This window comes from Lepidochelys kempii, chromosome 3 (assembly GCF_965140265.1).
Source record: "Lepidochelys kempii isolate rLepKem1 chromosome 3, rLepKem1.hap2, whole genome shotgun sequence".
Taxonomy (NCBI): Eukaryota; Metazoa; Chordata; order Testudines; family Cheloniidae; genus Lepidochelys; species Lepidochelys kempii.
In genome coordinates this window covers 127,785,962-127,809,770 of record NC_133258.1, presented here as the reverse complement: position 1 = coordinate 127,809,770, position 23,809 = coordinate 127,785,962, and positions in this window count along the sequence as shown.

Sequence of the window (23,809 nt, the reverse complement as noted above, 5' to 3'; positions counted from 1 at the left end):
CTAGGTGGGGGAAGAAAGCACCGCTCTGACTTCTTTCTGCCAGTCAGTGAGCAGTACTGCCAACCCCAAGCACTCAGAACTCATGAGCCAGCCAGGCCCCCCAAAATCATGAGATCAGCTTAGTTCTTTTAAAAGCTGCTTTTTATTCCCGTTGGTTTTGTTAATGAAAACTGAGAATCTCATATATTCACCTGAGCCCAGGAGTTGGGGCATCAAGAAAAATACTAAATATCACGAGACTCACAGTAAAATTGCAAGAGTTGTCAATACTGAATAAGAGCGGGATAGGCACACCACTGGCTTTGTCTGAGCCCAGCTAGTGGAGACGTAGTTGGCTGCTGAGCCTCTTTATGGTCAGGAGAGAGAACGAGGGTTTTGGCCCATTCCAGAAAACGGGGGAAATAACTATAACTACCCCACGGGGGTTAATTAGATAAGTTTTTCAGGATAGTGTACAGACTTGAAGTGCTGGGTGTTATTACTGAATTGCATGGTAAGTCACAGAAAGGAACTGAGGGGCATTGTCAAAAGTGCCCTCTGCTACTCACACCTACACCTAACGAGAGGACCATTGCACTCCCGTGTAAAGTTGTGGCCTCTACTAAATGACCCAAGATTGCCAGTCACAAGAGTTTTAAACAGGTACTATATATATTAAAGAATGCTGTTTATACGTTCATATATTTTGACCAGCCTAGCTCATCCTGCTTTGCAGCTGAACTCGGAGATCTTAGCATTACATTAAATTAGAAGCTCTATATGCTTTGGAGCATGTTAAACTTTTCAGAGTTTTCTTTAGGGATTATTACATATTTTACTAAGTAAACAGATTACTCAGCATCTTGTGGTATGAAAACAAAACCTTGAAAGATGCCTTATATATACATTAAAAAACTAAACATGTCCATATGTGATGTATGCAATCTCCATGATGCTAGGCTTTAAAAAAATAATAGAAAGACTACAACATTTTTGCTTATTTTTCCTTGAAGAAGGGACTTAAAAGTAACTGAATTGATTGATTTTAATTCTGAAAAGAGATGTTTAACTTGAATTCTTGAGTCTTCTGAAAAAAACCAAAATTTTAAAACATTTTAAATATTTAAAGCACTATATATGAATGCTAAGTGTTGTTATTTATTATTGGAAAATAAGGGGGGAAAGTACATTTTGCATTATTCACTGCTAGAGACAGGATGTTTGACTAGTTGAACAAATGGCCAGGTCTGGTATGATAACTCCTATGTAGTCTTTACATGCAAGCAAATTAAGTAACAGAATATGTTGCAAATTATTGCAAAGGTTTTCGGAAGGAGGCATCAAAAGGAGCAAAATCAATAAGTCCAGGTGACAGTTTAATGATCTTTAATGCTTGTACTTCTCCTCTCTCACACTGAGCAACAGCCCGTCCTCCTGTTCTCACAGTTACAATCACCAGCAATGTCACAATTTTATTTGGGTAGCTTTGTGCGTAAGACTAACAGCAGGGCTCTGAAACATTTGGCAGGCTTCAAAGTCCTCAGATCGTCTTTCAGGCACTAAGTGCAGTCAAGGTATCCATTGTATGTACATGTAATTCTCTGGGCTGAACAGCAACAATGTTGGTTAGTGATGTTCCCCTTTATTCATTGCAGTGTCATCTTCCATGCTTTGCATAGCACTGAAGACTCTTTTGATACTATAAATAATAAAAAATGATTAACTGCAGATTTCAGTTGCTGGTGAATTCATACGAGCAGCAATTTCTATTCTTTTAAGAAAAGTAAAAGCAAAGCAAGCATGGTTGCATTTTTTTCAGTCTCCTGGCAAGTAGCTAGTGCTGCCCTTGGTGTCACAAAGTATTGGGGCCCCTGCCATGAGCTAATTAGGGACCTGAGCCAAAGCCAATGGAAAGACTCCCATTGACCTCGGAGAGTTTTGAATCTGGCCTTATAACTATAAAGATCAACACTAATGCAATCATGGTAACCACGAGAGTGAAATGGGAAACGAAATGATAGTATTATTACTTTATGAGTTATTTAATAGACACCAGTTCAAGGATGTCTATTTTATAGGTCTGGGCTATTTTAATTCTTCCCACTAGGTGTGCTGCTGTGAAAAGTGCACATGGTGTACTGCTGTGAGTATGCATCTTAAGCCTCTGGTACCACTCACTGACTGATAAAGAGGTCAAAGGGGGAGTCTGGGTGATGACAGTGGAAAGAAATGTTCCAGAAGAGGTCTTACAAAAGGCTGTGAACTGTGGAAATTCACTCTCCACTGTCACCAGCTATTAATGGGATCATCAATAAAACAGCATCTACTTATAGCAGACTTAGTCTGTAGGGTTACATTAACCATTGTCTTGCATCAGTAATGAATCTCCTAGAGGCAGGAATGGTAAGCACCTTGTGCTATCGGACAGGAATATCCCTGCAGAGCATTACCTTCACTCTATCTTGCAAGGGATAGAGAGAAGAGAGAGATGACAGATACCCTTCTCGTCAGGAACTTTTTCCCCCCGTTCCATTATGTGCTGTACCCAAATGTTTTGACTCTCCTGCCTCTGGAGGCAAAGTTCTAAACAAAGCAGATGGGAGATCATTCTGCATACAGAGAATTTGCAGATATTCTCTATATGGCCTATGCTGGATAAAACTCAAGTCACTTGCTGTTGTTTCCATTCCCTGATTGGACTACTTTTATACCTAGCACAGCATGGATTTTTAATTGCAAGTTCATTTGTACAATTTGCACTTCTCAATTTGTACCATGTTGGTTATAAAACTATCCAACAGATTTTGAACAGTCAATTTCAAATTTTACAACTGAATGCGCCAATTTCAAAATTCATTCTCAGTGAACATGCAAGCTAAAAAATTGTAAGTTTTGTCAAACTCACAGAAGTTCACAAAAAGCCAGAGACAAAAGGGCCATTAAATGACTGACTGAAATTTGTTTTCAGATGAATATTTGAAGATATTTGTTCCTCTATTTGCCTGGGTCTAAAATTGATAATACATCAAGCCACCAAATGATAGTCCCGTCTCTAAACTGTGTAGATATTTTAAGGTTCATCTTTCTTTGCATTATTTTTAAAAGGCTTTATGGAAGAAGTCTGGTTTCCTCAAGAAATTATTTGGAAACTGGAGGGGAAAACCCAGATCACTGAGTCCAGTCCCCTGCTATCACAGGCAACTCTGTCATATAATTTGAATGAAGAGAGGGTGTCCTTTTGCCAAACAAGGAGAAGGAAGGAAAGACAAGTACATGGTGGAAGGTCCAAAGATACAATGTAGGACAAGGATACAGAAAGGACATCATGGGAGAAGCATAGAGATTAAGAGTGAGAAACTCTCTGTGGTTGTAGTAGAGATATTTGGCCACTTTTATGCATTAGAGAAGTCCACTGAATTCAATCATGTAACAATCCCTGTATCTCACACCCACAGTTACTTTTCTAGTCCTGACCCATTGACTCCAACATTAATGAGCTGGATGAAAGTGTAAAAACTGGAAAAGGTTTGTGAGAAAATTACATTTGGAACTTGTTTGACCAGCTACAACTGGATTACCTTTTGGTGGACATAAAAAACCTGTTAATATGTTTAAAATGATAGAACATAAGAGCTGGAAGAATAATGCAAAAATCTTCTATAACTGATGTGAAATGCACTCACCTTGGCTATGCTCCTGCCATTTTTGCATTCCCCTTAAACATTGCAAGACTTTTCTTAAACGTTCAAAGAATCAAGTTTCAGTGGCATGAATGTGGAGAGAAAGTGGATTTTAAAGTTGTCTGTGTGAGTATTCTCACACCGGCTGAATTATAAAGGTGTACATACAACAATTCACACAGGAAGTGTGAATCAGGGAACTGAAATAATACCATGTGACATAAGTGCCCAGTAACAATTAGGCAACACAGCTCAAATTTTGAATGGAAACAATCAAGCCATAGAATAAAACATTCAAAAAGACATTCTGCCAAAAATGCAAATAATATTTATCACTGAGGAACCTTTTTGTGGAAATTCTGGAAATAGAAAAAAAGTTACATGCATGAAATAAATTCATTGGTGTGAAATATTAGCTCAGTTCTACAAACAATTAGAGCTAGTCAAAAATAGGGGAGAAAATTAGGTAAAACTGTTTCCAAGGTCTCCTTCCCCTTCCCACCCCCCCGCATATTTTGATTGTAGTGTCAAAACTCAAACTTTCATCAAAAATGAGGGTCCATCCCTGCAGGGGATGGTGGGGTTGTACCAGATCAGTTACATCAGGGAGCTGTGCCACAAACCAGGTATGCTGTCTGACTCCCCCTCCCCCACCTCATATAATGTACCTCGACTGGAAGAAGCACTGGGCAGCTCTTGAATAGAGGAGAGCAGACAATCCAAATTGCAGATGATGCATCTGACAGATAGGGGAGTCTCCTGTGCATTTTTCCAGAGGGAGAATTGGGATTGAATGGGAAGAACTGGAACTGGTTATAGCATGTGGCATTGCTCTTTGCATGTCTCGTTAGCTTATCAACACCATTCCCTCTAGACTCCCCATCCCTTTGGCATGCTAGGAGAAGGACAAGGCCTCAGAATAAACTTGCTCTGTGTCAATGTCACCAATCTTTGGCAAAAGAGGTTAAAATAGATCAAAATAGAAAGATGGAACTGACTGGTTTTGGTGGTTGTCCTGGATGTTATCATGGTTGTTGAGGTCTTGACATGAATATCATTGCATTGTCTTGTGCGATGGGAAGTGGTATGGGATAGAGAATGGAGATGAGGAATTGTGTCTGAAGGGAGGCAGCATCCTTCAAAAGGCCCATAGCCAGCCAAACAAAAGGATGGATGTGCTTGTGAACACAGACCATAGTGCTACATGGGGGACAACACTGGAGTTCTTACCCCCACTTCCCATTATACAGAGCCAGGACAGGAGACAGAACTAAATATTGCCATTCTGCCATTGAGATTCTAGCTCAGGTTGGCAAAATTGAGAGCAGGGTCCCCATTTTCCGCAGGAAAGAAGAGGAGTTGAAGGTGGCAGGTTTTACTTCTTTCCCCCTGCCCCAGAGGAGAAACCAGCAGGGAAATAGAAAAATGAATGTAGATAGGGGACTCCACCTTGGACAATTCTTCTCCATCTGCCACTCCACCTGCTGTTGGAAAGGCTTGGGGCCTCCTAACGTAAACTCTCCGGGGGGTGTGTTGAGCATGCTAAGGCATGGAGTGGCCCTTAACATGGAAATGAAGGAGAACATAGTTCCAGGAATGACTCCATGACAGCTACTCCACACATCCAGGCACCAGCTCCCACTTCTGATCCCAGTTCTGATTCTCCCACCTCACAAGTTGTCATTTCACCATCCATTGCAGTGGCAGAAGGTAAGGGAGCTCTCCTGAGCTCACCCAAGCTGTAGAGAAGAGGAGGGGAACTCTCTTACTCAGCATCTAGAACGGGGGGAGCTGCCAGGCTGCCCTTCCATGTGCTCCCTTTTGCACCTTTTTTTGCTGTGTGTTGTAAAAGCACAGGCCTATGTGAGGTCACTGGCTCCACTCCTCTATCTGATTGGGCTGATATCAAGAGAGAGGTCTCTGTGACACTGGGTCAACATCTCTAGCTGTAGCTGGCTAGACTGAAACCAAAGCAAGACACAGACGCGCCTTTCTGAAGTTACTAGCTCAGAACATCTGGCTTTCTGGGCTCGTGTCAAACAACAGCAAGAAAGATGGGGTTGCTAGCCCAGCATCAGTGGTTCAAATAGATCAAAATAGGACAGCCACCATTCTTGTGTTTGTGTCTCATCACAGTTGTTGGGGTTGTTGAGTAGCAGCTATGTTGTCCTGTTAACCCCTGCTTGGCAGTCAGAATGAGCTCTTGGGAATAGGACTGGCTGGAAGTGGACTGTGTTAGTTTTTTAGTGCGTGCTTAAACAAGACACAAAACATTACAGGTTTTGGAAACAGGAGGTGGCCTAGGAACAGGCGAATTTAAGCTGGGATGGAGAAGAAAAGGTGGGAGAAAAAACGAAGGTACTCAGATAAAGGGAGGGGGGGAGAGAGAAAAAAACAAGAAGATGAGAACGAAGAAAGAACAGGAGAAAGAGGAAAGACAAAAGGAGAGATGGGGGCAAGCATGCCAAGAGTGAGGGGACATGAACAGCCTTGGGAGGTCCATATGTCAGTCACCAGGGAACAATTTAACAAAAATGTTTGGTAACCATTGCCATATGGGGAGTGCAGGAAAATGGTCTGCTGTGCACTGTTTGTGATTTATTCAGCTCAGGCAGGAGTAATATAACCCTGAACAAAGGTCTTGACAGGTAGGTAAAAGACGAAAATATGTTTTACAATGTGGTTAAAATAAATCAGTGGGCACCACATGCTCTCCTCCACTCATGCTCATACACAGTTCTTAAACCCTTAAAAAAAAAAAGCTTTCCAAGTCACCTCAGCTCACCTTTAAATGAATGTTTTGTTTTCTCAGAACAACAAGGAAAAGCTGTCACCTGACAGCTGTATACCCAACATCTTGCTATTCATGGATTATGAATAATTGCTAGTCATATACCAGCTTGCCTTAATTATGGTTTGAATACATACAAAGTTGATGGATTGTTCTGTTGGGAGCTAATACAATAAATATCATAGCATTTCTTTTGACTTGCTCAAGCAGAGCTACAGCTATCCGTTACCTGCTAGCAACCACTCATCGTGGGCTAAATTCTGTAAGTGGGTTCAAGTCAATGGAGTCAACCTAATATTGAATAAAGGCTAAAATATTTTGGCCATCATGCAACCATTCTTGGGGCCTGATTCTTCTCTCACGCTGCTTTTGTACTAGCATAACTCCATTGATGGAACTGGAGTTTCTTCTGTCACTTACACAAGTGTAAATCAGGAAAATTGACACCCAATATTTCTCTCTTTTCTCTGTCAGCTTGGCTCATGGAATCCTAGGAGATAGAAATGGAAAAGACCTTCTAGATCATCATAGTCCTTTTCCTACAAGTGCACAATATATGGCCAGATCTTTCTGGCCTTCCTTATGTAAGTAATCTTTACTCCTGTAAATAATCCCTCAGTTTCAATAGAATTATTTCTATGATTTGTGGGACTGGGCCTCTAACCCCCCACCCCCCACTGATAGAAAGCATGTCAGATATTAAACTGCCTCAATTCAAGACCACCTCTCTCTTTCTTTCCACAAGCTCAGCTGGATCACTTTTGCCAGCAACCCCTAGTTTTGAAGATTTAGGCACTGGTGGCAGGGAGTTGTCGGTGGAGAACTCTCTGCTGTGAAATTTTGCTTCCTCCCTTGATCTGACAGAATGCACATCTGTTGACCTTCTGGACAGGGAGTGTGGCTCATCTATTTACTCAGGCCTTTGCCTGCAGAGGTAGCAGTGGGAAATGTGTCTAGTTTACTCTGGATGGGATTCTACATAGAGCTGACATAGATCAACAAACTACTTGGTTTTCAAATTTGTACAGCCAAAGGCTGTGTGGACACATTTAATAAATACAAAAGGAAATACAAAATATTACATTTCACCTGAGCTCAACTAGCACAGCAAGAGCTCCCTAAAGAATGCATGTAAGGCCTTATGGGGGTGACTGACAGAAAGCCAGTATTTGTTAAAAGAAAGAAAAAAAAAAAAAGATCAAATTTTGCTTTTTGTCCTTCCTGCCTGTCTCCATTACAAACTGGCGAATTAACAAAAAATCTAGACGTTAAATATTGTCCATTCATTTGCTTTGCTTTGTGTAGAAAGAAGTTATGGTTCTGTCCATTCATTTGCTTTGTGTACAAAGAAGTTATGGTTCATAGTTGTTGCCAATGTCCCCACTCACCTTACATACAAAACTATATTGGATTGTGGGAAAGAGAAGGGAAGGAAATTAAAGAGGGGGGAGAAGGTTAGCCAAGGTCCTTGTAAGAAAGATGGGATAAGAAGGGAAATGTGCGGTGATGCAGAGGCGTGCACCCGTCCCCCAAACACACATCAACTTCTATGCCCGTATTACATGCTGGAGCACCATGGTCCTGTGTACCTCTCTGACCTTAGGCTGCATGGTGCTTGCATACTGTTGTTTTTTTAAAAAAAAATACAGTTTAATGAAATAACATGCTACCTGATTAATGTAAACCAAGCAACCCTTATTGATACAGTCTCAATGAAACTGAGGGTTGCAAAATCAGCAGGAGAGAATTCTGTAAAAATGCCTGTCAAAAAAGGTGATCTTGGAATAGATATATATCTGCAATGTAAATTGTTTTGTGATCCTTTTGAATAAAAGATGTAGTCCACTGTTTCTCAACCATTTTGATGCTAGGGACGGACTTGCTGCCTTCCTAAACTGTCAGGATGATGTCAGGGACCAGTGCCTGTCCACAAACTGGTGGTTGAGAAACAATGAGTAGTCTATAAAAAACAAATGGAAATCAATATCATTAGAATGAGATGCTTATTTTTTCTTTTTTCTGTTTCTGTACATAACCAAAAACACTTTATTTTTTTATTTCTAATTTATTTTTAAATGAGAATTAACTTCTCGCATGAAAGTGAACAGAACTAGTGCAATTTTCAGAATTAGTCTTAATAATATGCAGATCTTTACCTTAGTCTGTAGTGCCATCTAGTGACCGTTCCCTTAAAAGAGCAGTAGTACGTATGTTCTCATTTATTTTATGTTTCTTCACTATTGTGCCATGCAAAAATGCAATGCTATGAAAATTACTAAAATTAGAAGACAATAGTACATGCAAAGCAGTTTGGGCACTGTGGGGTCCATATACAGGGCATCATACTGCAAACACTCATGCAAATGTAGTAAGTGGCAGTCCCTGTTTGGGTGCCATTTGTGTTACAGATACTTGGGTTAAATTATATAAAGTTCGAGGACACTCCCTTTTCCTGCACTTCAGCTTAACTCTTTGCTGAAGCACAGGCCAGAGTTCTGCCCTTTCAAGACTTTTTGGAAAGAATTACACAGAGTTAAACCTCAGGGCTACTGTTTGCAAAACCCTGAACGTAGGTGCTTGTGACAGCTTCCAAGCCGGTACCCCATAATGATTAGTAAACAAACCTTTGATACCCATGAAAAATTGTAAATAATATTTGGAATACTTATGATAAACTTTTAAACAAAAGCTATTAAGTAGTAAATCTACTGATGTTCCTTATACAGACTTTCACCCCTTTGTTCCCATTATGTATATTCCATGGAGGGTTCCAATGGAACATTTACACTTCTGTTACATTAGCACACATACATACATACACATATTCCCTCTGATCCTTTTTTAGAGAAGAAAGTCTCTACAGTGTGGCCTTAAAATATATCTGACACCTGGATCCTCTTCAGAGCTTGAGAAGACTGGCAACCGTCTCAATTCTTTATTCTCAAACACTGTAGTCTTGTCAGCAAACAAAAGTCTGGGGATTCTCACAACTGGCAGTGCTTCAGTCCTTGGGTTAATAGTTGACTTGCCTTCTCAGTAGCTGGTAAAATAGGCAATCTACAGCCTGTATCCCAAGTGGTACAAGTATTGGGATCAGCATATAGAATTACAGTTTCCTGTGGATGTCTAAAAGGCTGTCACTCTAGTCCATCGGGCTCTATTTTATCCCCACCAGAGCAACTAAGTCAGAGACGGATCTACAGACCCTCACCTCTCTGAGCTCTAATTCTTTTCTCTTTAACCGAGACACAACCTTAGCAGGAAGTAGTTAGCTAAAAGCCAAGTTTTATTTCAATAGACTCTGTAGCCTCAAGGTGTGACAAATGCTCCCCTCCAGCTCTCCCTCTGGGTCCATAAAATACACTGTGGTGGACCTTTCATTACTTCAGCTGAGAGTGTCAGTAAAGTGGGAATAACTCTGAATTGTATAGGAATTGGGTAATATCCCTTTAAGTAGGCTGTGATCCCTCTAGTGGGCCTCCCTGTCTCCTATTGCACTAGCCACCAGAACTTAATAGAGCAGCAGTGTATATAAGTAGCTAGACCATGTATCTTTATATATAGTTAATAAATGTGGTTATTTGGAGCCCAGCTATGTCCAGCTGGTTTCCTCATTTCTGAACGTTGTGTGCACAGCAGACACAACAAACACCTGTATCCAACATGGCATTGGCACCCAAGTCTTACAACAGACACATCTCTTGGTCCTGCATCGATCAGCCACTGAGTGCACGGGGCTGTCTTTACCTCCTGTGTCTACAACCTTCCCCTCTCTAATGTCTGATTGGCTCTGCTCTCAGATGGTGAATATGTGTGGTCCCTGCAAGATGGTTTGTCCTTATTGGAAACTGTACAGCTTCCAGAACAGTTATTGAGCATGTCTAATAACTGCAACACCCTATTTCTAGATGTTTCTGGGTTCTTCTAGCTGAGATGCCCGGCCCTGGATTCAAACAAAAATCCATGTCTCGTCCCCACTGCTTCTCTCCCTGCCTTTGGACTTAAAAAGCAAATGTTGCTGCATAAAGATGAGGATTATACAACCTTAAGTTCGTGAGTAGTGCCAGTCACTTCGGTGGGACTACTCACATGCTTAAAGTTACAGAGAATGAATGTTTGCAGGTTTGTGACCTTATTGTGTCTCAGTAGCTCCAAATCAGATTTGCAATGTTTTTAAGTAAAAAGATGGGGTGAAGAGTGTTCAACGGATGACAAGCTCAGCCTGTGTTCTGAACGCCAAACAATGTTCTTTATGGTTTGTGACATCACCTGCCTAACGATTCTGCAGGCCAAATGCTGCTTTCATTTCAACATGTGCAACTTAATTGGCCAAGAATTTATGTCCTGTGTTCCACCGGCGTAATTCTGCTATTCCACAGGGTTGCACGGGTGTGATTTAGCACATAATTTGAGAATGGTGGGGTTGCACAGATAGCCCTTCTAATGAAACTTAGTTATCAATTCTGTTAATGATCCATGAGCCAGAAAAGGATCCAGTTCACGCTCTCTTCGGTGTTATTTCCAGGTAGGGTGACCAGACAGCAAATGTGAAAAATCAGGACAGGGGCTGGGGAGTAATAGGAGCCTATATAAGAAAAAGACCCAAAAATCAGGACTGTCCCTATAAAATTGGGACATCTGGTCACCCTATTTCCAGGGGACTTACAGTAGTAAAATGTGACACTTTGTACAAAAAGGAGGGGTGACACTGCACTGTGTTGCCAACTCTTGCGATTTTATTGTGAGTCTCACAATATTTTCTCAAAAGCCCCAGCTCCCTCAGTTAAGTGATTATGTGAAAATTTCATCTTGCGTTTTTAAAAAATAAACATGTTTCTAACCCTCATGGTTGCAGACAAAAGCTGGAAAATGTGCCCCGAGTGAGTCTTAAACACTCAGAAACCAGAAGGCAAACAAAAAAGCCACAAACTTACTGTTTTTTTTTTAAAAAAAAATCTCATGATTTTGGAAGGCCTGGGATTGACAATACTTTTGCATACCCAAAAGGAGAAGATCTGTTGAGCATGAAGATTCCATTTTCACATTGGCACTTTTCATGGCAGATGTACTCTATAAGGAGAATCCTTTATTTTCAGACTGAATACTGACTATTGTCACTGCTTCATCCAAAATGGAGACAGTAGTTCCACAAAGTGGTATCTGGGAAACAAAAGAAGATGGACTGGTGGTTAAAGTACAGATCTACTGGTCAGGGGGAGGGACGGTCAATCTGGCTGTGCCACAAACTTTCTTTGTTGTGTTGGGCAAGTTATTTAACTTTTTTGTGCTCTATCTGTAAACTGGGGATAGTAATACTTAACTTCACAACAGCCACGAGCGTAACTGCACTGATATTTGGAAAGTTCTGAGATCTTCAGAGAGTGCCTTTGGAGTGTAAAGTAGTATAAAGCTAAATAAACATAAAAAGAAAAGGAGTACTTGTGGCACCTTAGAGACTAACCAATTTATTTGAGCATAAGCACACACACATAGTCACACACAAAGAATCAAATAATTCAGCAGAGTTCCTTTTGTCAGACTTTGTCTCAGAGATAATTAGGATCGCGTCCTAAGGACTATGTACCTGTGGCAAGGATTGTTCATCTGAGCCATGGAGAGGCAAATCTCATGTGGAATATGTGGGGAGTGAAAAACTTCTCTGATGCCCCTTTCTGTACCTGGCCATAGGACAAGCAGGAGGTTCCAGTTAGTGGGAGCCATCAGGAGTAACACTCTGATTTTGAAAGGAATATATTCAGTCTTATTAAAGTCCCAGTTTCGTGTACTTTGATTTTTAAAATAATGAAGGTCTGAGGGTGAGCAAAGAGGCAGAAAAATAAAGCATTACATTTTGTATCATCTAATGTTACACAGCAAAAGCTAATTGGCTGTGGTCAAGAATGTTTTCTTTCTTCCAGCCTGTAATACACAAATGCAAAATTAGGTGCATTTTAGCTAGGATTTTCCACTCATTCATCCAGGACTGGCTGTTGTTGGCAACATGATAACTGACAAGATGGTTCTTGGATCTGTTCTTGTATGGAAAATCCTGTTTTCCTGAGTTTCTTTTGTTTTCCAGAAGACAATGAGACAATGCCTTCAAGAGCCACTCGAGCAATCAGTTTGCAAATTACCAAACACGGTGACTATGTTCTACTTTCCGCTGACAGCTGATTCTTGAAGCAAAAAATTAAAGTTTTAATAAAGAAACATTAGACACTAAACACACGCAAAGTAGTGTAGATCTCTAATTACTATGTTTGACAAAAAATGTAATGAAAAATATACCCCTTAATTCTTTCCAGTAAAGACATCAAGTCTGATGGCTTATTACCACGATCTCTTTGAGGAAGCCTTTCCCATGGTCATGCGATTGATTCCATTGCTGTGGAATCACACTTATCGTCTGACTTTTGTATTTTGGATTTCTAACATTTCATCTAGATTATTCTTTCGCTAAATAAAGAAAGAAGCATTTATTCACTTTGAGAGGTACCATCTGGTTTGAGTTTAACTGGCGGTGGGGGTTGGGAGTGGGGGAGGGAAGTAGTTTTCAATCTGACAGTACAAAAGGAGCCCAGAGCAATAGGTTTGCGAAAGCATGTTTATCCAAACTATCCCCAGCATTCTGTTTCAGTATAATCCAAAACACTTGTTCCAGGGCTCACACCTGCGTAAGGAACATGGCCGGGGCCAGGGCCAGACTCCCCTTTTTTCCAACTCTGCAAATTAATAGATGATGTTTGCCCTCTGGTGGCTGTTTGGGGCTACAGCAGTGAACAATTTATTGTGAACCCAAGGATACCTATAAGGATTATGATGAAGTACTGTATGAGCCTTAACAAACATTGAACTTTGTTGTACCACTGAGTCAAGAGGAAGGTCAAATCTACTGATTAGTCAGAGGTTAAAGAGATATTGTATGAAGTATTTTAAAAACTATGCTGAAAATAAGTTACCTTGCTCTTTCTGGCACACGGGATGGGGGACAGAGAGAAGCAGCTCTGCACTACTGCTTCCTCCTACTCACGCATGTGTGGGTTGTACACAGACTGCTAGTGAGGAGAGGGGACGTCATGATCCATCTCGTATTTGTGTCCGAGTGTGAGTTGGAGGGGAAATCATACTCTAACTCATTTGTGTGATGGTTGCGGGGACAAGGATCGTACACCATGTCCTTGTGGGGGCAAGGGCCGAGGCCTCTGTACTCCCATTCTCTTTTGCCAAGGGTGAGTTGTGGTGAATCTCTTTGCTATGATCTGAGTGATAAAACACTCAGCCACACCTAGAGACTAAGCCCAACCTCATCAAAGTCCATGGGGCCTTTGTCATGTACTTCAGGAGGAATAAGATAGGACAGCTAAGCCCGAGCTCTGGGACCGTCCCACCTCACAGGGTCCTAGAGTCCAGGCTCCAGCCTGAGCCCAAAAGTCTACAATGAAACAGCCCCGCAGGCTGAGCCCCACAAGGCCAAATTGCTTTCCCAGGAGTTTCCCTGGGGAGAGGGGAGAGACACGTTATATTGTGTCAGCATGGGCCAGCCACAGGTGTCTAGCTGCTGTGTAAACATACCCTCAGGCCTCTGTATCTGGGGAAGGGAGCAGGTTTTGCTCCTTAGAATGTATGGTACACAAGCTGCACTTAGTTCCTTCTGTGGTACAGAGATTTGGGGGTGTTCTGCTAAACCCATTTTAGAGATCATAAAGATTCATTTCCTCCGAAGGAGGATACAACAGACTAACTGTGGTGCCTTAAATTGCACATGCATTTGTAAGTATTTTAAAGGATTTCAAAGAGAGTTTTCCAGAAGATGGTGATGGGCAGTGTAACATCTTGTACAAGCAGCCACAGCAAAGGAGTTATTATTGAAGTAATATTCTCCAACCCATTTCTTGCCTGGATTTACTCTGACAGCATATTCACTCTGTGTGTGTGTGTGTGTGTGTGTGTGTACATACAGGCACACTGGTTGGAATTAAATATATGGACATACATACATACTGTGGCCCAAGTTTTGAAAAGTAACTAGTGGCTTTAGGTTGCCTCAATTTTTTGGGTGCCCAGTTTGAAACTCCTTACAGGGTCCTGGTTTTTAGAAAGCACTGAGCATCTGTCCTCTGAAAAGTAGGCTCCTTTATGGTGTCTTGGGTTGGGCACTGAAAATCACTAGCCAATTCTGACAATCTTGGCCTGTGTAATAGGGTCCATGACCCACCCCTCTTCTTGGGGCCTGCTTGCTGCCCCCAATAAGGCTCAGAAAGGCTTCAGGGTTGTGCAACACCTGTGTCTTTATTTACCTGCAGTTATCCCACCACCAGTATTTATCTATTTAAAAGCTTTACAGGATTATTCAACCACTTTTACCTCCACCTCAGAGTCAGCCTTCAGCTAGGAGACCTCTAGTTCCCTGACTTACTTCTGGCTCCTCCCAGCCTTTATAGCCCTTGGCTTGTCAGGCCAGCAGGTGTTGCCAATCCTCAGGCCAGCATCAGGCCTTTTCCATCAGCCCCAATCTGTTTCCCCTGATTGGAGCTGACTGGGCAGGGGCTAATTAGGTGCTTTTGCACCAGCACCCTGCTACAGCCTGTATCTACATCTATACATAGGAATTAGAGCTGGTCAGGAATTTTATGACGACGTGTTTTGGCAGAAAATGCAGTTTCTGGAAAATTTTAGTCTTGCTGAAATTTTTTGATTTTTCTAATGGAAAATCAAAATGAAATATATTTAGTTTGGGGTCTGGTTGCCTAAGTAAAAACATCTCATTTCCAGGCAAGTTTGACATTAAGCAATATTTGCCTGAGATAGTGCAGTGTCTCATGGAAGCTGCAGTTCAGGTGCCTCGTGTCCCCATTCTCCTCTATGGGCTAGGCTCCCCCTCTGGACTTCGTCTCCCGTGATACACCGCAGTCTCCCCTGTAACTTCGACAGTGAATCATGGGACTTGAGTGAACATTGTGCATCATGCAGATGTAGTCTGGCTTGGGAGCCTGGTTGATAGAGGAAAATGGGGGTCTAAGCCACCTAAACCTCAACTCCTACGAGACACCACAGCAACTCAGAAGGACACGGACAATAATGCTGAACCAGGCCAAAATGAAAAGTTTCAATTTGGGAATGTCAAAACATTTTGTTTCAGTTGTAAATGTAGAAATGAAACGCTTCACCATTTCTGAATTTAAATATTTCAGAACTTACCGTTCTGTGAAAAATTTCACTGTCTTGACTTTTTGGCTCAATATTTTGAGTGAAAATAAATGTAGAAATATCAGAATTTCTCAGGAGGAAAATTCTGCTTTTTCAACTAGAAACATCTATATATTATAGATAGATAGACACAGACAAGAAGGCTGCATGCTGATTACCTGCCCCGAACACTATTTTTGAGAACAAGTAACCAAAAAAATAGGAATGGGAGAACTTATTTTTCTAAATTTGGAATACACACTGACATCATGGTTTCAAAATTGGGTGAAGCAAGAGAAGAAATTTGAGTCTGATGCGGTGGGAAGGAAACACCCAACCTTTTGGGCTAATACAAAGGAGTAGATTTAAAAGGGTCATTCACAAAAGCTCAGGAAGCACAATGATACCAGCAGCTATATCAGATACATGTGTCTTGGTTTTGCCCAGAATGGGTCAGATGTGCCGTGAGAAAACACCCCACTGGTCTCCACCCTTGGTGCTTTATTTTGATTTTGTATCCTCAAGATCTTCTCAGGGAAGGGGTGTCCTATATTTTGGCAATAGTATGGTTATGCTAAGAGTACAATAGATAGACCGAGAGTTTCAAAGCCAACTAGGAGAATTAACCACTAATTAATTAATTTCCCATTAATTTCAGTGCAGTTGCCCTGGCTTTGAAAATCTCAGCCACAGCTTCCAGAGTAGACCAGTTAGTTTGCAGCAATGATACAAACATTTGCTACTCTGCATAGAGATTATGACCATGAATAATTCAAGCCTCAGGGCTCCTCTGTCTTGTACCAGGCCTAGGGTTGCAAACCCTCCAGGATTGTTCTGGAGACTCCAGGAATTAAAGAATCTTTCATTAAAGATTATGTCATGTCATAAAACCTTCAGGAATATGTCCAAACAAAACTGACTTCCAACATACCCCCTGTGATTGAGGAAAGAAGAACCAATTAGTAACATTTTTAATACACTTATCAAATCAAGGATTTAAAAGGACACATACAAATAATGAATGCAAGCAGAAAAACAGAAACAGAAAAGCTGCTTGGCTAACAGTTATCCTGGAGGGAATCAACATGTTCCACCAGAAGATAGCCAGACTCAAGTCACTGTTAGATTAGTTTTTGCCATTAATATTATTTGGTGGACTTTCTGTCGCTTTTGTACATCTGGATCGTCTGGATACTCTAAGTCTAATTCTGCACTAGCTTACAACAAATTCAACCCCCATGAATTTCAAGGGATTTCTCAGAGAAGAATTGGCTCTCCGATTAAATTGATTTTGACAGAGTGGTTAAATAACTGATGGTGTTTCTGGCTGATACCTCCTCAGAATAGTGTAGATGATAATGAACTCTAGAGCTCCTTTCTAAGGCAATGCCATACAATTGGCATCTGCATACATAAAAGATCTATTAAGCATGATGAGGTATCAGATTTAAGGCACACATCTGACATAAATTGCTGGTATTAAGGACTAGAACATAATTATTTACAATTGGATACTGTCACGGTTCCTCCCCCACTCTGAACTCTAGGGTACAGATGTGGGGACCTGCATGAAAAACCTCCTAAGCTTATCTTTACCAGCTTAGGTCAAAACTTCCCCAAGGTACAAAATATTACACCTTGGACTGGCCGCTACCACCACCAAACTAATACTGGTTACTGGGGAAGAGCTGTTTGGACGCGTCCTTCCCCCCAAAATACTTCCCAAAACCTTGCACCCCACTTCCTGGACAAGGTTTGGTAAAAAGCCTCACCAATTTGCCTAGGTGACTACAGACCCAGACCCTTGGATCTTAAGAACAATGAACAATCCTCCCAACACTTGCACCCCCGCTTTCCTGGGAAATGTTGGATAAAAAGCCTCACCAATTTGCATAGGTGACCACAGACCCAAACCCTTGGATCTGAGAACAATGAAAAAGCATTCAGTGTTTTACAAGAAGACTTTTAATAAAAAATAGAAGTAAATAGAAATAAAGAAATCCCCCCTGTAAAATCAGGATGGTAGATATCTTACAGGGTAATTAGATTCAAAAACATAGAGAACCCCTCTAGGCAAAACCTTAAGTTACAAAAAAGATACACAGACAGAAATAGTCATTCTATTCAGCACAGTTCTTTTCTCAGCCATTTAAAGAAATCATAATCTAACACATACCTAGCTAGATTACTTACTAAAAGTTCTAAGACTCCATTCCTGTTCTGTCTCCGGCCAAGACGACTACAGACAGACACAGACCCTTTGTTTCTCTCCCTCCTCCCAGCTTTTGAAAGTATCTTGTCTCCTCATTGGTCATTTTGGTCAGGTGCCAGCGAGGTTACCTTTAGCTTCTTAACCCTTTACAGGTGAGAGGAGCTTTCCCCTGGCCAGGAGGGATTTCAAAGGGGTTTACCCTTCCCTTTATATTTATGACACGCCCCCCAAATCTCAGCTAGGGTGAAACACTGGCTGGGATTTCTTCCTGGAGCTCTAGGAAAACAGAGTTAATAAGACACATGCATCTCTAAATATACTACCAAGTACATAAAGACTAACAATATTTTCCACATCTCAAGGACGATTTTAACCAGTTGATTCTGGGAAACTTTCACGGGAGAGTGCATCAGCCACTTTGTTAGAAGCTCCTGAGATGTGTTGGATGTCGAAATCAAAATCTTGGAGAGCTAAACTCCACCGAAGAAGTTTTTTGTTAGTTTCTTTGACGGTGTGAAGCCACTTTAGTGCAGCATGGTCGGTTTGCAGGTGGAAACGCCGTCCCCAAACATATGGGCGTAGCTTTTCCAGAGCGTAGACAATGGCATAACATTCTTTTTCAGTGACTGACCAGTTGCTTTCCCTCTCAGACAGTTTTTTGCTGAGAAACACTACAGGGTGGAATTCTTGATCAGGTCCTTTCTGCATTAAAACTGCTCCCACACCATGCTCGGATGCATCTGTGGTTACTAGGAACGGTTTGTCAAAGTCTGGGGCCCTTAGTACAGGGTCAGACATGAGTGTCGCTTTAAGCTTGTTAAAGGCCTTCTGACACTTTCCGGTCCACTGAACAGCATTTGGCTGTTTCTTTTTGGTTAGGTCTGTCAGTGGGGCAGCGATTTGGCTGTAGTGCGGTACAAATCGTCTGTAATAACCGGCCAAGCCTAAGAAGGATTGAACCTGTTTCTTTGACTTTGGGACAGGCCACTTTTGGATAGCATCCACTTTGGCCTGTAGGGGGCTGATAGTTCCTTGACCCACCTGGTGTCCAAGGTAAGTCACTCTGTTTAGGCCTATTTGACACTTCTTAGCCTTAACAGTTAGTCCTGCCTCCCTTATGCGCTCAAGGACTTTTTGTAGATGTTCCAGGTGGTCTGCCCAGGAATCCGAAAATATGGCCACATCGTCAAGGTAGGCGACTGCATATTCTCCTAATCCCGCTAGGAGACCATCTACAAGTCTTTGGAAAGTGGCGGGTGCATTTCGCAGCCCAAAAGGGAGTACATTAAATTCATACAGCCCGAGATGTGTGATGAAGGCTGACCTTTCCTTGGCAGATTCATCTAGCGGTACCTGCCAGTACCCCTTGGTTAAGTCCAAGGTAGAGATGAACTGGGCCCGTCCCAGTTTCTCTAATAGTTCATCAGTGCGTGGCATTGGATAGTTGTCTGGGCGAGTTACAGCATTTAGCTTACGGTAGTCCACGCAAAAACGTATTTCCCCATCTGGTTTGGGAACTAGAACCACTGGAGATGCCCATGCACTTTCAGAGGGGCGGATTACACCCATCTGTAACATATCCTGGATCTCCCATTCTATAGCAGTTTTAGCTTGAGGAGACACCCGGTAAGGGTGGACCCTAATTGGGTGAGCATTACCTGTGTCAATGGAGTGGTATGCCCGTTCAGTCAGTCCTGGGGTGGCTGAGAACGTTGGCGCATAGCTAGTGCACAGCTCCTGGATCTGCTGTCGCTGCATACGCCCAAGGGTCATGGAGAGGTTCACCTCTTCCACACCACCAGCACATTTCCCTTCGTAATAGACACCTTCAGGCCACTCAACGTCGTCTCCTCCCTGGGCTGTAAACTGACAAACCTTTAATTCTCTGGAATAAAAGGGCTTTAGAGAATTAATATGATACACCTTAGGCTTTCGGTTGGAGGTGGGGAATGCTATGAGATAATTAACAGCTCCCAGGCGCTCCTGGACCACGAATGGCCCTTCCCACGATGCTTCCATTTTATGGGCCTGGAGCGCCTTTAAGACCATGACCTGGTCTCCTACTTTGAAGGAACGCTCTCTGGCATGTTTATCATACCAGGCTTTTTGCTCTTTTTGAGCATCCTGTAAGTTTTCTCTAGCAAGGGCTAAAGAGGTTCGGAGGGTGTTTTGTAGATTGGTTACAAAGTCCAGAATGTTAGTTCCTGGAGAAGGTGTAAATCCCTCCCATTGCTGCTTCACCAACTGCAATGGCCCCTTAACCTCATGGCCATATACAAGTTCAAATGGGGAAAACCCTAAACTGGGATGTGGTACAGCTCTGTAGGCAACGAGCAACTGCTGCAATACTAGGTCCCAATCATTGGAGTGCTCATTTACGAATTTACGTATCATGGCCCCCAAAGTTCCATTAAACTTCTCCACCATGCCATTTGTTTGATGATGGTAAGGAGTGGCAACCAAGTGATTTACCCCATGAGCTTCCCAAAGGTTTTTCATAGTTCCTGCCAGGAAATTAGTCCCTGCATCTGTGAGGATGTCGGAGGGCCAACCTACCCTGGCAAAAATGTCTGCTAGTGCCTGGCACACACTTTTAGCCCTGGTGTTGCTTAGAGCTACTGCTTCCGGCCATCGGGTGGCAAAATCCATGAAAGTCAGTATGTACTGCTTTCCTCTGGGTGTCTTTTTCGGAAAAGGACCCAGAATATCCACAGCTACTCGCTGAAATGGAACTTCAATGATGGGGAGTGGCTGGAGAGGGGCTTTGACCTGGTCTTGGGGTTTTCCCACTCTTTGGCACACCTCACAAGACTGGACATAGGTAGAAACATCCTTGCCCATTCCCTCCCAGTGGAATGACCCCCCCAAACGGTCTTTGGTCCTGTTCACCCCAGCATGGCCACTAGGGTGATCGTGGGCTAAGCTCAAGAGCTTGGCCCGGTATATAGTTGGAACTACCAACTGTCTCTGAGGATGCCAGTCTTCCTGGTGTTCACCAGAAAGAGTTTCCTTGTATAAAAGTACTCTTTCTACAACAAACCTGGATTGATTAGAAGAGCTGAGAGGCGGTGGGTTGCTTCGTGCCGCCGTCCAAGCTCTCTGGAAGCTTTCATCTGCTTCCTGTTCAGTCTGGAACTGTTCCCTTGATGCTGGAGACATCAGTTCCTCATTGGATTGTGGACCTAGGCTTGGTCCCTCTGGAAGCGATATAGAGGATGGAGCTGCTTCTGTTGACTGTGAACCGCTCTCCGCTGGTGCACTATGTTGGGATTCAGGCTCCGGCTGAGCCTCTTGGGTAGGGTTATCGGCTGCTGCCAGTTCAGGTTCAGTGGGGCCCTCTGGTGTTGAGGTTGCAAGTACTGGATTCAGTGCTGACACGGGGTCTGGTGTTGGTTGTTCGGCTGGTTCCGGTTCTGGGACTGGTTCCGTCTGGGTCTCTGGGACTGGATCCACTACTGCTGTTGCAGACATTGGCCTGGGGTCTGGGTCCATCACCTCTGACCGGGTTCTGATAGAAGTTTCCGGAACAGAGCTAGGCCTCACGGCTTGTTTAGCCTGGCTGCGGGTGACTGTTCCCACCCTCTTGGCCTGCTTCACATGATTGGCCAAGTCTTCCCCCAACAGCATGGGGATGGGATAATCATCATAGACTGCAAAAGTCCACATTCCTGACCAGCCCTTGTACTGGACAGGCAACTTGGCTGTAGGCAAATTGAAAGAGTTGGACTTGAAGGGTTGAATCGTCACTTGGATCTCTGGGTTGATTAAATTGGGGTCCACTAAGGAAGCATGGATAGCTGACACTTGTGCTCCGGTGTCCCTCCACGCGGTGACCTTCTTCCCGCCCACACTCACAGTTTCCCTCCGCTCCAAGGGTATCTGGGAGGTATCTGGGCCTGTGGACCTCTGGTGTGATTCCAGTGCAATGAACTGTAATCTGTTGGGGTTCTTGGGGCAGTTGGCCTTTACATGCCCCAGCTCGTTACATTTAAAACATCGTCCAGCTGACGGGTCACCGGGGCGAGGTGGGTTTCTGGAGAACGGGGTGGTGGGACGATAAGGGGTCTGGAGGGTTCTTTGGGAGGTAGGTGGGGCTTTGGGCGGCCCCCGGTAATAGGGTGTGGTCTGGGGTGGTCCCTTCTGGTCTCCGCTCCAACTGCGACCAGTTTTCTTCTTCTCTGCCACCTCCACCCATCTGGCTCTAATCTCTCCTGCCTCGATTACAGTTTTGGGTTTCCCATCTAGGATGTATCTTTCTATCTCCTCAGGAACACCCTCTAAGAATTGTTCCATTTGCATTAGGAAGGGCAAATTTACTGGAGATTCAACACTTGCTCCTGATATCCAGGCATCCCAATGTTTCACAATGTGGTAGGCATGTCGGGTAAATGACATGTCTGGTTTCCACCTTAGGGCTCGGAACCTCCGACGAGACTGCTCGGGTGTTATCCCCATTCTGACTCTCGCCTTGGATTTTAACAGTTCATACTTGTTCATATGTTCTTTAGGCATTTCAGCTGCCACCTCAGCTAAGGGTCCACTGAGCTGCGGCCTCAGCTCTACCATGTATTGGTCAGTAGAGATGTTGTACCCAAGGCAGGCCCTTTCGAAGTTTTCTAAGAAGGCCTCAGTATCATCACCTGCCTTGTAGGTGGGGAACTTTCTGGGATGGGAAGTGGTACCTGGAGAAGGATTGCTAGGGTTTGTTGGTATATTCTGCTGGGCCTTTATCCTCTCCATCTCCTCCACATGCTTCCTTGCCTCCATTTCCCTCTTGTGGGCAGCCTCCTGTACCTCCTTCTCCAGCCGCATGAGTTCTATCTGTCTTTCATGTTCCCTTTGTTTTTCCTCAGCCTGAAATTTGGCTAATTCCAGCTGTAGTCGAGCCAAGGATTTGGCCATTCTAACCTCTCTGTTTTTAACTAACTTTACACCCGAGGTTTAGAAATAAACAAACAAAACTTGGCTGTAAAATTTTGCTGTGCTGGAATAGAATACCTATTCTCTGATAGTGATTGTCAGCCTACAGAAAAAGACAATTCCCTTGTCTCTGCTCTGGGCCCAAATTAAAGCAAAAAACCTCCAACTACTTGGAAACCTGCTTACCCAGCCCAAAGAAAAAAAAAATTTTCTTTTCAAACCTGTGCTCCTTGTAAAACAAAAAAAAATCAAAATCCTAAAAAAAAACCCTGCCACTTTTGTCTCCAGGCAAATGGGTAGAGCACACACCCCCTATTTACTTTTAGGAAGAAAAGAAAAAAAAAACCTCTGGGTTGGAAGACTGTGAATTTCCCTGCAGGAGTTAAGTACCCTGCCTCCAGGCAAAGAAAACCTGCAATTCACAAGATAATCCCCTTTTGTCTCTGCTTGGCCACAAAGCAGAGAAAAAACAATCTGCTTTCAGTTTCAACTGCTTCCTTTCCAAAGGAAAAAAAAATTCTTTTTTAAAATCTGTATTTCTAGTTCAAAAAATCTCAACTGGATCTCAAAATGATTTCAGGTTAATCCCACCACTGTGCCACCATGTCACGGTTCCTCCCCCACTCTGAACTCTAGGGTACAGATGTGGGGACCTGCATGAAAAACCTCCTAAGCTTATCTTTACCAGCTTAGGTCAAAACTTCCCCAAGGTACAAAATATTACACCTTGGACTGGCCGCTACCACCACCAAACTAATACTGGTTACTGGGGAAGAGCTGTTTGGACGCGTCCTTCCCCCCAAAATACTTCCCAAAACCTTGCACCCCACTTCCTGGACAAGGTTTGGTAAAAAGCCTCACCAATTTGCCTAGGTGACTACAGACCCAGACCCTTGGATCTTAAGAACAATGAACAATCCTCCCAACACTTGCACCCCCCCTTTCCTGGGAAATGTTGGATAAAAAGCCTCACCAATTTGCATAGGTGACCACAGACCCAAACCCTTGGATCTGAGAACAATGAAAAAGCATTCAGTGTTT